Raw genomic sequence first — 16,856 nt, forward strand, 5'->3', positions numbered from 1 at the left:
TGGATTAATCCTAATCCCAAATCTCTAGAACACTGTTAAGGGTTTATGCAGGGTACCTCTCTTGTCCAGCCTTTCTTCAATCTATCCTTTCTTCTTTCCTATATATCTTATTGTTTAACTTCTCTCCACTTATATTTCTTTTCCAACAGAAGAAATAATTCTGACACATTGGATATCTGTAATTTATTTCCATGTGCTTTGTTTGATGGGCATATAACTTTAATTTACACAAATGCTGTTATTTTATAAACTCTATTTTTTCCACTTAGCACCATATTTTAAAGGTCTGTTCATGTCCTGTGTCTAGAATTAGTCTGTTTTTCACTAACTGCTATGCAGTTTACATACTGTTCATACACTACATTTTGTCCCTTCCGTCCAATGATGAACACCTGGATTGCATCCAAATCACTGCTACTAAAGACATCACTATAATGAACATTTGCGTATTTTCTCTCATACTTGTGCAACAATTGCTCTAGAATATATATATTCAGGATATGACCATATCTAGATCATAACATATATCTATGTTTAATTTACTTTAATTCAATACTTTCACATTACTCTTCAGAATACCTGGGCCAATTTAAACTCCCACCAGCAATGCCTACAATTTTCTTATCTCCACTTCCCAGACAACAGTTGCATTATATAGCTTTCTCATCATTGCCACTGTAATAATTACATATTAATATGTCTTTTCCATAATAACCTTCTCTTGTGTCTTCACTTCTGTGAAATAATGGTTCACATATTTTGCCCATTTTTTTCTATTTTGATTTGCTGACATTATGGATTAGCAAGAATTCTTTGTATATTCTGATATTAGACTTTTGTGGTTTTAGTTATTGCAAGTAATTTCTGGAAATAATAAACTGGTTTCTTAACTTTATTCATTGTGTCCATTTGTTGACAGAAAACCTGTTTTAGATGCTATAGAATCTATGAGCAATTCATCTTTGTTAACATTTGTTAACCTCTGTTAACTTTTTAAAACTTTTTATTATTATTTTTTCCTGGTTGTCTATCTTTATCATGTACATTTTCCATATTTTCTTCAGTTAATTTACATATAATTACTGTACATGTGAGGTAATGTTATAATGACAAGAGTAGTTTCTTCAACATTAAATATGGATCAAGAAAAGAAGAAATGGCTTTAGACAAACAGCTTGAATGAAATTACAAAGGAGAGTGCATTAAAAAATACCAGCAGTAAAATCTCTTGAAAACTTAAAATGACAGGCTAAAAATAAAACATAAATGTTCCTTTTAGAAAACACTAATTTGCTGCTGGTACTCTATATTTTTCTTCTTTGTTTTAATGGAGGACATATATATATATATATATATATATATATATATCTTCCAGCTTGTCCTCTGGAGGCTTTGGCGCAGATGAAATTACCTTTTTAAGTTTATTCCAAATTAAACTTGCCATTGTATTCAATGAATCATCCTGCATCTTCACTTTAGATATGTCTGGTAACAGATCCAGTCATAACCTCTTTACTACTAGGGTTTGCTTCAAGAAAATTTCCAAGTTTACGATCATCTTCTTTTCATCTTTTGTGCTCCTGCAGTTGTTTTGTCCTAGGCATAAATCTGTCAGCTGCCTCTTAAGGAGTAATAGCCTTCTGTGCACCAGGGAAGGACACTGAGTTTTTGTAAGTGTTTACCTGTGTTTTCTGCAAAGAGTCATTGTGGTTATAATGCCATGTTGTTTTATCATGGTTTCTACCATTCTTAGAGGAGTTTGATGCTCTGTCTACATGGCCCCCCAGATGAACACATACATCTTGAGGAGAAATAACATAAAGGCAATTCACAGGAATATGGAAGATAAGGATTTGAGTTTTCTGCAGAAGTGTCCAAAGCAGCTGTACAAAATCCAGACTTCTCAGAATGGGCCTTATTGAAAATCCTCTGTGTCTTTATGTTCTGTAACCAATTTCTTCTTTGTCACCTGACAGTGTTTATATTACAATTTAGAAAGTGAGGGAAAGAGAAACAGAAGTGGTTTATTGTTTTCATCATTCAGAGTCATATAATTTAAAAAATCAGTTTAAATGTTAACAAATTCTACTCCAAAAAATTATTTCTTGAGAAAGGAATATATCATGTGGTTTTAAACCTTCATTTTCAGTAGGTTTACTACATCTGTCTTTCGCACTTGTAGTGTTTTTCTAGTTTTTTTAACTGTTTCAAATTCTGGAGTAAGCACACATAGAGGAATCCACTGAAGAACTTCTGTTCATCCATTTTTCTCTTGGCTGTCCTTGCCACTTTGTAAGTTCATAAATTTACTAAGATAAACTTCTAAGTAAAGTCTTCTGCTAAGTATTCATCTAGAGCATTGTACTGTTCAATTGCACCATATAAAGCCAGTTGCTCAACTAATTCCTTGATGGCTCCCACAGCGGTAACTCGTTGTATTAATAAGTACTAAGATTCCAAATTGATCGTATATACCTTGACAGCATGAGGTCATCATCCCTGACGATACTTGTTTGGCCTGCATGTTGCATACCTCCCTCTGGGCATGGTGGTCAAATAAACTCCCTAGCTCCCCACAGCTCAATGCCCCCATGCCTGCTTTGATCCTCCCCTCCCTCTGTTAACTTCATAGACTTATCTTTCACATTTAGAACCTTGATCCTTTTGATATGTACCTCTTTGTATGGCATCAGATAGAAATCCAGTTTTATTTTCTCCATAAAGTGAGCCAGTATTCATACATCATCAACTAAATATTCAGTTGTTGGCACATTGATCCATGTACTATTAAAATACATGATTTTCTTTTCAGAAAACAAGCAAGCTGGAAGGCAACGAAGTGACATTTCTAAAGTGATGGAAAAAAATATGTGTACTGTGTATATATATATTTTTTCAGACAGATACTATGAGACTTTACTGCAGGAGGCATATTGTATAAGAATGATTTAACATATTTTCTTCGTTTTTTTTTTTTTTTTTTTAGACAGGGTCTCACTCTGTCACCTAGGCTGAAGTGCAGTGGTGTGATGTCATTGTAACCTCTTCTGGGTTCATGTGATTCTTGTGCCTCAGCCTCCCAAGATTTAACATTTCGTTGGATATTTTGTACATGAAACAGTATAAATATTATTTAAATATAGACTATGATTAATTAAATATGTATATTGCAAGCTCTAAGTCCACTAAATTTTCTTAAAAATAATGAAGTCAATATAGGTAATAAAAGGGTGGCGCAAGTATTGCCAAATTAAAAGAAAAACAGAGAGAGGAGAACAATGTTTTAAAAAGAACACATGGAACAAATAGAAAACAGCTAAGATGGCATATTCTGACCAACCATATCAATAATGATATTAACTGTGAATGGCTTAAGTATACCAATTAAAAGATGGAGATTGTCAGATTGAATTAAAATAAAAACAAATTAACCTATGTGCTATCTATAAGAAACCCTTTTCAAATATGAAGTTAAGGAAAGGATGCAAGCAAAAAAGAAGGCAAAAGATATTGCATGTGTTATATATTAATTGTGTCCCTCAAACTTATGTATGTTGAGACCCTAATTCCTAATGACTATATTTGGAGATAGGGCTGTTAAGAGGTAAACAAGATCAAGTGAGGCCATAAGGATAGGGTCCTAAACCTGTGGGATTGGTAGCCTTACAAGAAGAGAAAGAAATCTCATTCTCCTTTTCTATGCACATGCACATGGAAAGGCCATGTGAGCACATGGCAAGAAAGTGGTCATCTGTCAGCCAGGAAGAGGGCCCTCATCATAACTCAGACTTGCTACGTATAAGATATCTAGCCTCCAAAACTATGAGAAAATAAATTTCTGTGCTTTAGACATCTAGTTTATATGATTTTTTATGGCAGTCTAGGCAGACTAAGTCACCATACAAACCTTAACTAAAAGAAAACTGAAGTAGCTGTGTTAATATCAGATAAACTTCAGAACAAAGAATATTATAAGAGACATATAGGGTTATTATATAACCTTATTTAAGAAAATGGGGCCCAGCACGGTGGCTCACACCTATATTCCCAGAACTTTGGGAGGCTGAGGCGGGTGGATCACGAGGTCAAGAGACGGTGAAACACCGTCTCTACTAAAAATACAAAAAATTAGCTGGGCATGGTGGCGTGTGCCTGTAATCCCAGCTACTCAGGAGGCTGAGGCAGGAGAATTGCCTGAACCCAGGAGGCGGAGGTTGTGGTGAGCCGAGATTGTGCCATTGCACTCCAGCCTGGGTAACAAGAGCAAAACTCCGTCTCAAAAAAAGAAAACGGGTGTTCAGTTTTCCAAGATGTGACAATTTTAAGCATTTTGCACCTAAAAACAGAGTTTCAAAATACAGTTTTAAAAAAGAGAACTGAAATCCCAGTGAGGCAGAGGCAGGTGGCTCACCTAAGGTCCAGAGTTAGAGACCAGCCTGACCAATATGGTGAAACCCTGCCTCTACTAAAAATACAAAAATTAGGCAGGCATGGTGGTGTGCACCTGTAGTTCTATCTACTCTGGAGGCTGAGGCATAAGAGTTGCTTGAACCCGGGAGGCAGAGGTTGCAGTGAGCCAAGATCAAGCCATTGCACTCCAGACTGTGTGACAGAGTGAGACTCCATCTCAAAAATAAATAAATAAATAACTGAAAAAAATGGGAAAATACACAATTATAGTTGAAGACTTTGATATCTTAATCTCAGTAATGGATAGAACAAAGCATACAGAAAATTGCTAAGCACGTAGAAGACTTAACACTATCAACAAAATGAACTAATAACATGTATAGGTCACTACATCCAACAAAACCAAGAATACATAATATTCTTTAACAAACATAGAACTGTTACCAAGCTACATCATATTTTGAGTCATAAAACAATCTAAAATTTAAAGAAATGAAAAGTATACAAATATGTTCACAGATCGTAACCAAATTACATTAGAAATGATTAATAGAAATATCTAAACAATCACTGATATTTGGAGGTTAAGTAACATACTTCTAACTAGCATACAGGTTAAGAGGAAGGCTCAAGGGAAATTTTATATATATATATATATATATATAATTTAATATATCACAATTTTTGGTATGTAATTAAAAGTAGATGAAGAGTTGAAATCAGTATGCTTCCGCCATGAGAACTGCCTTGCTTAGTTTCCAAATGTATGCGGATTTTGTGATTACCTTTTTTGTTGCCTAGTAGAATTCCTTTGGGCCTAGAAAACATTTTCTATATAACATCAGTATAATATTATAGTATTTTTTGAGATTTGCATTATCACTCAGGAGTATTCAATCATTTTGTGCATCCTGTATGTATTTGAAAAAAAAACAAACTTTTCAGTATGGCATGGTCTGTCAACTAGGTCAAGTGTGTGATTTGTGTTATTTAACTATTTTATATACTGAATGATTTGATGCCCACTTATGCTACCATATAATAAGTGGTTTATTAAATGTTTATGATTGTATATTTATGATTATATATTTCTTTATTTTTGGCACTTCATTTTTGGGCAATCTACTTGATGTATGCATTTAGCTCTCATAAGTTCAAAATTAGACTTTTATTTTCAAGTAGTCATTCACAGCATTTCCTATTAGTCCCTTAAGTCTAGGTGCCTTCATAGTTTTAAATTATTGACATTGCTCTATTATTTGTTTCAAAGAGAAAAGCAGCAACTTAAGCTACTTCTCTATTTGTCAGGAACCAGAAGCCAAGAAGTTTTATTTTTAGACATTTCCTAATAACTCATCATCAATTAATTATATTTACAAATACATATTACACACACACATATATATGCATATATAGTATACATGTATAGATATGACTGTATATATAGAAGCATTGACATTGATTTTTACATATATAACATACTGTCCTGGCTTACTATCTTGGCACAAAATGGTGTGACTTTTTAACCCATTAGTAGTATCCTGCTGAAACTTTTTATAGTTTTTATAGGAAAACGATCAAAATGTAGGACTGAGTTACAAAGCCTATTACTTGAACTTGTGATTGGCCTGATGCCTTTACATAAGTAGACATTTCCTTGAATTGCAAGCAATAATTGGACACAAGAGAGCTATTATTTGTGGGGCCTCTAAGTAAATTTTGTTTTAATGCAAAGCCAAAGTGGAGTGCTGGTAAAGGGTATCTGGAAATACGGTTCAACATATCTGGATGTAGTGGTTTTGTATGGAAAACACATTTCCTTTGCACTAGGGCATAGCATCAGAAAAGTTGGCTATATGCATAATCCTTGATACTTCTGGATGATATCATTATCAGAGTTAAAAAAAAAAATAAGTGCATTAACATCTCCAAAGCAGTGCACTGTGTTTCTTGCCTTTTTATTTTTTATGTTTTCAACATTTCTTTGCATAAGATCCTATTACAATTTTAAGTCCACAATTAGAAGACATTATTTAGGGACTATATTATCATTTGTGAATTATTTTGAAATGTCTTTTTGAAACATAAAAAATTACTAACTAACTGGCTTAGGATTGAAAGTTTTATGTGTTTTTCCTGCTTCCCTGCCCCTAAAATTAGTAGTCTATCAGGATAATACCTAAAGGATGATACTGAAATCAGCTAGCTGTAGTATATCTGTTTCTGGATACCAGATGGTAAATTTAGGGATCTGAGGAAAATAATCTGATAAGAGTTGAAAAATTAAAGGTGGTAAGAGAGAAAGTTAGTGCACTGAATGTGTCTCAACACAAACCTGTTTTTGGATGTGTGAACTCATGATTTATTTAGACTCTCAGAGGCTCTTTTTAAACAAAATATTAGATCATCTAATGAATTAACAAGCATAATTTAGTCGTGTAATTAACAATATCAACCTCCTCTTAATATCAAAATTGATGAAAAAATGAATTAAAACAAGACTTTGTGTGAGTTTGTGTGTGTATGTGTGTGTGTGTGTGTTTAACAACTGGTTTGGGCACATATAAGAGTAATTAAGGTATAAAACTTTTTTTTTTTTTTTTTTTTTTGAGACGGAGTTTCGCTCTTGTGACCCAGGCTGGAGTGCAATGGCGCAATCTCGGCTCACCGCAACCTCCGCCTCCTGGGTTCAAGCAATTCTCCTGCCTCAGCCTCCTGAGTAGCTGGGATTACAGGCACGTGCCACAATGCCCAGCTAATTTTTTGTATTTTCAGTAGAGACGGGGTCTCACCATGTTGACCAAGATGGTCTCGATCTCTTGACCTCATGATCCACCCGCCTCGGCCTCCCAAAGTGCTGGGATTAAAGGTTTGAGACACCGCAACCGGCCCAGGTATAAAACTTTCAATCCTCTGTCTCTAAACATTAAAAGACAGCTCAACACTTGATAGCCTCCTTGATCATGTGTTTGGTTATATGTTTATTTTTTCCAGTTGTTGTTTCATCCCCATCTTGCAAATACCTCTTTTCTTCTAGAGTTCAGAAGTTATTCTATCTCTGAGGGCAGAATGTGCATTTTCTAACCAACTTTGAGTTTTCTTAGTGTCCCATAGTTTAGTATAAATTTTTTTATTTATACCAAAAAGTAGTCTTGTTTCATAACTCCTACTTATTCTACTAAGTTTCCTTGATGTCTGATTTTTGGTCTACCACAATCCACTGGGATCAATTTCCTTGGGCTGCTATAACAAATTACCATAAACGAGGTGGCTAACAAGCAACAGATATTTATTTCTTACAGTTCTAGATGGTGAAAAGTCTAAGATCAAGGTACTCAAAGATTCTGTCTGGTGAGGGCTCACTCTTTGTTTGCAGATAGTATCTTATTACTGTGTCCTCATATGGTGGAAGGGGCAAAGAAGCTACCTCAGGCCTTATTTATAAAGGTACTAATCTCATTTATGTGGGCTCCACCCTCATGACCTAATCACTATCCAAATGCCTCACCTCTTAACATGGCTACATTAAGAATTAGGTTTCAATATACAAATTACAAGGGATCACAAGCATTCAGACCATAGCAGTTACCTTCCTGTGTGCTCTGCATGTGTTATCAATGCAATAGTTTCCTTTTCAGAAGGTTCCCTCTGGAATAGATGTCATATTTTCAGGCCCCGTTTTGAACTCTGCCTCTTTGTTGTTGTTTTAATTTAATTTAATTTTAAGTTCTGGGATACCTTTTCAGGACCTGTAGGTTTGTTTCCCTATGAACTCTACCTTTAAATCAATGATTATACTGTGAAATCTGGTTTTGCTGATGATTCAACTAGACTAACTGCAGGTCTTACTGGTAATAAGTCGATTCAACTAGACTTACACTTGACGATGTGCTAATGCTGATAATTACATTTCTTATTATTTTTTTAATTTTTAATTAATTATTTATTTTTGAGATGGAGTTTCGCTCTTGTTACCCAGGCTGGAGTGCAATGGTGCGATCTAGGCTCACCACAACCTCTGCCTCCTGGGTTCAGGCAATTCTCCTGCTTCAGCCTCCTGAGTAGCTGCACCTTGTTGACCAGGATGGTCTCAATCTCTTGACCTCGTGATCCACCCACCTCGGCTCGGCCTCCCAAAATGCTGGGATTACAGGCGTGAGCCACCGTGCCCGGCCTGATAATTACATTTCTTGTTGTTTCTACTCACAAGTCTGTTTTGATCTGACAGTTTATTCTAAAAGATTGTGAAAGCATTATAATGTATCTGTGTGTGTATATTAATTTCTTGAAAACATATCATTAAACATTTTAGCACAAAAAATAACTGGTACTTTCTTATGTGCTTTATATGGTTTAGGTTAGTACAAAAGTAATTGTGGTTTGTTTCACTATAAGTAATGGCAAAAACCACAATTACTTTTGCACCAGCCTAATACTTTTAAAACCTTAGTCTATTGTATTTTGGGCCTGGTAAGAATTAAACTCCCCGTCCTACAGGCCTTCAAGCCTATCTGTGGTTGGAGGAAAACATCTGGGAAGTAATAATTCTTTATTTTTTCTAGTCTTCTTCCCTCTTCTACTTGTTCTATTTTCTATGATATTCATGTTAAATGCATAATTCTGAGGGGTTTCTTATGTTCAATTTATAAAACACTAATTTGTTCTTCTGCAAATTTAAGCACCAGCAGCAAAAAGCAATAGTAAATTCATTGGTTATGTTGCTGTTTCAATATGGGTCTTTTGAAAGACAGAACATAATCATTGTTCAGGTCTGCTTTGGGAAATTAGTAGGAAACTTTATTTTATTTATTGGCATTCACCTGCAAGATGTGTGTTTTCCATTGTTCACCTGGACCCTTTTGTTTCAATCTAGACTCTCTCTAAAGGCATAAGGAATTATGTACTTAATAAATGTGCCAATATACTGATTTCAGGTCATGAAACAATATTTTTGTATAAAGTTGCTCACCGGAGAAACCTGACAGAAATCTATTCAGTTTCTGCTGTGCTAGAAATTAAAAGAAAGATCCAATAAAGTTGTGATCAATTGCCCAATAATCAGGTCCATGGTATGCCAAAATGTGGCTTTCTGAAGATTAGTGTAAAGCCCCCTGTTCTTTCATATGTGCTGGAGGTGAGAGAAGAGTTGGTACTTTTGTTTGTAACTTTTCTTATAGTCCTTATTAGCAGGCTTGGAGACAAGAGCACAGAGTCATTTTATTATATTATTCTTTGGATATAAATATGACAGTTCCACCTTTCCTCATGTATTTCATCCGTAGTTTCATTTGTGTATGCTCCATTTGCACTGCAGCTCAGGTAACCTGAAAAGCAGCATGCCCTGGTTTTATACATAAAGGACCACTACTCTCTCAGCTGAAGCACAGAAGGACATCCGATTTCTAGGGGGTTACTGGAACAGAACCTGGTCTGTCCTGACCAACCTCTCCCTGTCTCTGCATGTAATGTTCTCAGCATATTCTACACTTATTCTTTAGAACTACAAGCAAAACAAATGGAAAGAACTGGTTCAGTCCAAGGCCACCCAGAGAACTGTCCTGCACCATGGAGACTTCAGTGGATATTATCAACCTTCAATGACAGGAGGTAAAAGAACTTTGTAAAATGAAAACAGAGACTTAGAAAAGCAAACTTAAGAATCTACAAGTATTATAAATCTCTGTGTGATATCCACACAGAGTTCATTCCTGTTAAAATCTCACTTCATCACTGACTGGGATATAGCTACAATTTCCTGAAGCATTGCTACTACTACAGCAGAATAGTATAATTAGTCATCAAAATTGAGTAATTAAATAGTTAGATTATAATATTCAAAGCTTTTGCAAAAAACATTATTCCAATTGTCTTTCCAACAATAGGAAAATAATAATATTCAGGAAACAGTGAAAGAATTGTGCATTTTTACTTTTAAAATAGCTCATGAGACATGAGTTGTCTATTGCAGTAAACATCTAAATGCAATAGAAGAAAAACTAGTTATATTTGTTTTGAATTTTTCATTTTCTCTTTAAAATGTTAAATATAATATTCAATTTAATTCAAGTTGAGCAAAGCCCATTATGTAAGTGTTCACTATCTTTGTAAAGAATGAACAAATCTTTTAGTTTCCTGAAGTGTATATGATCAGATACCCTATGAAATAGCATCTACATCTCATTATCAGTAATTACATGCCACAATTTGGATACTTTGTGAGATCTTTTATTGAAAGGCTGTTAGGGTTTTTGCCTCTGATTCAATCTGTTTTATTAAAGCAAGTAGACATATGAATATCTAAGTTTTTAATATGCTGGAAAAGATTCTGAGGCTGAAGAGTTGTTGAGCTGAAGAGATGTTTCTACTCACAGAATTGGAACTAGCTCAGCATTGTTGTTAACATAATTCCAGATTTATATAGTTGTCCCCATGCCTCAAAGAATTCAGTCTTTCTGCCCAGACTTAAAGGAAAATAACTTAATATAAAGCTGTGAAAGAGTAAGGCAATGCACGTAAAGACATTTTACAACATTCTAGCCAGATCTAGCCCCAAAAGATTCGGTAAAATTTAAAGTAGCATGGAAGAATTGATTGGAGATCTGGCAATAGTTAAAAATGGGAAAATTCAAAACTCTATATTATTGCAGCTAAAGAGGAAATTTCAAGAGGAATTAGACATTTGCTGCTTTTTCCAAGGTCTTGAAATAATATTGATAAAATATCATAGGCTAACTTTTCCACTCCTGAAACTCAGTAATTGAATTCTAAAATCTAAATCTAAAGCTATTTTTAGCTTTAAAATATTATGCTTTTCTAGAAAGAAGGCATTATCTGTCTTTTCTACAATCTATTAACTATTAATTTTATTAACATCAAAGTACTAAATTTTGATTACTTAATCGGTATGTTTCTTCAATAAAAGGATTCTGATTTTCTAATGTCTTATGGGAGGTAAAAGTTTAATACACTCTTCAGAGTGGTATTATGACATTTCTGATGCCTAACAAGCACAAGGATGTAGCACCTCTCCCATCCTACTGATAATAGACTTCTAATGGTGCCAGGAGGGAAAGAAGAATGTAGGAAACTTTAGGAAAGGAGAATCAACCTCACGGAATTTCCCATGTATCGGAAATACTTAAGTAATTAGAGAAGGACAAATTAACTGGTTACAAATAAAGTACATCTTGACTTCCCAATATATGTCCCCTTAGCATGGCATGTCAGATTCTGTATTACCTTACTCCAACCTATGTTTGCAGCTTCATCCTCTGGAACTCAACTTTTGTAATTCCTGATCCAGCAAAACACATCATTTTCTGTTTTCTGAATGTGTCGTGTATTTTATATTTCAATCTTTCCTGGAATTATAACATCTCTACATTGAATTTCTTTCTATTATTGCTGACTTGGAAGCTTGGAGCTCCTTCCTTCAACATTCTTTTCAAGTATCAGTGCCTATGCAGTTTCTCTGACTTCCAAGTCCAAATTAGTAACTCCTACCTCTGTGTATACCTGCTATTCTTTTAAACTATTCCATTACATTTCATTTTACAGTGTGTTTATTCATTTTTTTAACTTGTCAACTAGTTAATTATGTCAAATGCTGTCTTTTTCATCTTTGTGTCTGTCTTAGTGTAGTGCTCAGAGTAAGTACTGATAAACAATCCTATTTAGGAATAGTCCGTGTTAGGTGAAAGTGTAATTTTTAAAAATTTCTTTATAAAGAAGATATTTCATTACCATTGCCAGATTTCAGATTGTGTTCCTTGAACCCTTTTACTGCTTTTAGCATAGAAGGATTGAGAGACTTATAATTTATTGTATTCATATATTTTTTATAATAACTATAGTTAATGCATAGTTTTTCTTTGTCAACATCTAGTGAAGTGGATGTGTTTGAAATTCTAATTCTCTACAATTATGTCTTTATAATAGTGAAATTTATGACAGGGAAATTATTACAGCCAATATTAAAGGGAAAATTGGCTCATTAAGAAATTAGGTCTTTTACTTGAATCTGAATCTGTATAATAAATTCAGTTAAAACAGTTAAAATTTAAGTAAGATCCACACCTGAAATTCTCCTGAAGTATATTTTGCCATGTGCCACTTCAAATTTTATTTAATAACTTCTATTTAACAGTGGTTTGCAATAAATCAAATCAAATATTAACAAATGTACACGTTCAGTTATTTTATTGACTCTTTTTCTGAATTTGTAAGTTGAAGCAGCTTGTTTTACATTCACGTGGGCTAGGAACTCCATCTTTCAGGTATTTGATTGGTTATAGTTAACACTTCTCTAGATACATTGTAAGAATCTGAGAAAAGTTAAAGAGGTTTGAAAATATTCTTTAAAAATTAAATTATTTATAGTTTTTGAGAGTTGTATAATTTCAGGTATGCTACATTTTCTTTCTGTGGCATTTCCATGTACTCCATCAATCGCAATATCTGCAGCACAATTAGTGACTCATACCAGGTTTAGGCAAGAAGAAGAATATTCCGTGGTAAAATGAGTTTAGGAAAATCGTTAGTTAAAAATTTTTTAACAACTCTTTTCACTCATCATTATTATCAACATTGGTTCCTAGATAGGCTAATTCATTGTGAGTTTCCAGAATAGTTGATGAAATGTGAGGCATGTTTGCTCATATACTTTTTTGGGGAGTATCTTAAGTAATTGATATTATAATTAGATCTTATGTTTTTCTAATTACATTTGATAAAGCTAATATAAATCAAACCTCCCTACTATAAGATTATTTTTTTACTTGATCTTCCTGTGAAATAACAGCAATTTTGTACCAGGTAATTCTATTTCTTATTCAATAATTATATTTAAGAAAAGTGCTTTCTACCAAATGCTGTTCTAGTACTGTGTATACAACAGAAATCAAAATATTATTATTTATATTATTAATCAATTTTATTTATATTATTCATATTAAGAGATAATATTGCAATATTGTCTCTTATAGAAATTTCATTTCAGAAAAAATAATTTACTTATCAACTAGAAGAAAATCAAATTTCATTCTTGACATTGCTTTGTGTGTATGTGTGTGTATTTTGCATTCTTAAAATATCACATATCTTAGAAACTCTAGAAATTCTGTTGATTGTCATAAAAATATGCCGAGTCTAGAAAATGTAACAAAACATATAGAGAAGTCATGTTCTAATGAGCTTCAAGGGTAAAATATTTGGAACTAGTTTTCTTCACCTAGAAAATTGATTTAGGTTTGATTAAATTCCACTTGAATAATTTTATTTATCTTATGTTTATATATTCTCTGCAAGGGAAAAACACAATTTAAAACTCCGTGGAGGAATAAATCACTAGATTAGAATCCAAGAGACGTATGTTACATGAATACTTTGTAAAGATTATTTGTCCGCTGAGGCGGGTGGATCACGAGGTCAAGAGATCGATACCATCCTGGTCAAACATGGTGAAACCCCGTCTCTACTAAAAATACAAAAAAATTAGCTGGCTGGACATGGTGGCGCGTGCCTGTAATCCCAGCTACTCAGGAGGCTGAGAGGCAGGAGAATTGCCTGAACCCGGGAGGCGGAGGTTGCGGTGAGCCGAGATAGCGCCATTGCACTCCAGCCTGGGTAAGAGCGAAACTCCGTCTCAAAAAAAAAAAAAAAAATTATTTGTCAGGCATAATTTGGTTAAGAGTGTGAACATATGCAAGTCACTTACATTTTTATGACCTCAGACTTTTTTCATACATAAAGTGAGATGACTTGGCTATGTGCACTCTTAAAATATGTTTTTCAGTCCCATGCTCTGATAACAGAATCTAAATTTTAGAATGCTTTTGTAGCAGAAAAGGAATGGAAGTATTTGTTTAAGAATTTTAGAGATGATGCTCTTCTATTCATGGATGAATCATCTGCAGGCATAATTATTTCTTCATCTGTGCAGTAAATTCTACTGTGTGGACTGCATATATGGTGACAAGTAAATGCCTAAGAGGATACTGTGTATGACCTAGGGGGATGCTTCATCTGTATGGGAAACCATTCAAATTGGCCAAGGTATATGTTTTTTAAAATTATTTTAATTTTATTTTGAATATTTGATAGCACAATACAGCTGCAAGCTATAGGAAACAGCATGGAAGAAGAAATTGAATTCTCCGACTATCACTGCTTGTTCACTCTCTGACTTTGAGCAAGTCATTTTATCTCTCACAACTAGCTTTTTTTTTTTTTTTTTGCACAGAAAATGAGTTGAGTCTGATATATTTCATATCCTTTCCAAACATATAGTTCTCTGTATGTATTTGGGATCCATGCTTTGCCCTCTCCCAAAATGGATATAACAATACCTATTTCACAAGATATCTTTATTAAAACCTTTTAAAAATTCTCTAAGGACTGACACCCTATATAATGGGATGAAAGAATAATATTTGTAGAGTATCACATCTTCTGTTCTAGATTTATCTTCTGAAAGATTACTGAGCAAATAACTCCTTTTATGAATATCAGCATACTCGGTGGTTTGTACAGCTGTACTGCCACCATACTTTTTCTACAGACTGCCACAGCAATTGAGCCTTGTGATTTTTGACTTGGCTGTTAGAAGGAAGCTGCTGAGTGACTGTAAATGAAGTCAGATTGGGCAACTTTATTAAGCCAATATGTGAAGGACACTGCGGTATCTTAGAGGAGACATTTAACTAAGACCATAATTAAATCTTTATTCTTTTTTGTTATAAAATAAACCCAAACTAATATATGCATCTAGAAATAGTAAAGCTAATTTGAGAATACCATTTTGCCCTGAGGTTGCTTTATTTTATAAAGACTGAAGTTCATAAATTGATCATGTGGGATAATATACTAGTGGTGATATTTCTTTGGACTTTGGACTTCTTTGGATTTGGTGGTCCAAAGGAGGACTAGGATAAGGATAGAAATGGTTCAGCTATTTTGTAGTTTCAAGCAGGGATTGCTCCACAATTGCACTGTAAGTGCAATTACTTATGAAAACTCTAAGGAAATTACTTATGAAAACAAACCCTAACTGCAACTCCTTGATGAGAAATTGAAAGTATCTTACACAAATTCTCTCTCTATGGTATCATAATCCCAGAGAAATAGAGAAATAGAAAAAATTAAAGAGATTGGTTTGCCTCTCTCACTTATTCTCAGAAATGGGTGCCATTTTTCATCTATTTCATCCATTGTTTCCTCTCTGAATGACATCATCAAATAGACTTGCTTTTCTGTTTCACTCCTGCTTTTTTGGTGTGTTTTTGTTTGTTTATTTTGTTTTGTTTCACATAAAACTGAGATGGATATGAATAATTCAGGAGAATCGCTTTTATATAAAATTGAATACTGATATGTAACCCCCCTCCCTGGTCTATCTCTTTTTCTATGTGCTATACCCATTGTTTACTCTAACCCAACCATCCTGAATTCAGAATACTGAGGGTCAGCCTGTTTGCATTGGCATAAGTTTGTACATGCTTTTGCACTTCTAGCTATAATGCCTTTCTGTTCTCCTGCTTTTATATCAAGATCTCAAGAATCATAGTATTTATGTCTGACCTCCTATTTCCTCTTCCCAGATGGTAAAATACATCTATCTATATATATATATATTCATTATAATTCTCATCAAACAATATTATTAATTATTGATGATTAATCAAAATATTGTTAATTATTTATGTTCTCATTGGTTTTCTTTCTAATTCAATTGTGAGCTCCATGAAGGGCAGGGCTCTGTCTTCATGTTTGTGTGTTTTGAACCTACCACTGTGCCCAAATATAAAGGCCACTCAAACTCAGTAAGAGAGGAAATTAAACAAATGATACCTAAAGTTTTATACAGTGCACAAAGCACATATGTGATAAAAAGAGAAAGGAGATTTATTTCTGATTTTGAGGGTTTTTTTTTTGTTCTACTATTGTTGTTAACTTTTGTTTTAGAATTAAAAAAAAACATTTTGAAGTAAAAGGATTTCATTAAAAAACAAATGCCTTATTCAAATTTTGAAATAGCATTACCCAGAATAGTTTTTCCTGTGTGCTTTGAGTACTTCCAACATGTACAACTAGGAGGAAAAAAACCTCAAAGGGAATGGAAATGCTTATCACAGTAGGAGGGATCCCTTTTAAAGAGGAAGCAGGTACTTACCTGAACGTCACTATAAGATTCTATTACTACTTTAGGTGCTTCCATGAATAAGAATAAAAACACGTGAGAACTAGAAGCTTTTCCATGCACCCCCACTTTAGGAAAGGATATGGAAACATGGATATCTGAATATTAAGGTCATAGACAGCTGGGGGCGATTTCCTTTATGGCTTCTGTGTGTCTCCTGTTAACACACACCCTTTAGTCAGTGAGCCATTAAGAGAAGTTCACAATTGTTGGCTCTGGCTAAAAAATGCCTGTAATGGGGTTCAGTGAA

General features: G+C 34.0%; 1 pseudogene; it reads right to left on the minus strand.

The window, feature by feature from the left end:
- Window positions 1-1,324: 1,324 nt before the first annotated feature.
- On the minus strand, window positions 1,325-16,624 carry LOC100409220 (RNA-binding protein 48 pseudogene; annotated as a pseudogene).
- Between the last annotated feature and the right edge of the window lie 232 nt (window positions 16,625-16,856).

The sequence above is a fragment of the Callithrix jacchus genome, chromosome 3 (assembly GCF_049354715.1).
Source record: "Callithrix jacchus isolate 240 chromosome 3, calJac240_pri, whole genome shotgun sequence".
Classification (NCBI taxonomy): domain Eukaryota; kingdom Metazoa; phylum Chordata; class Mammalia; order Primates; family Cebidae; genus Callithrix; species Callithrix jacchus.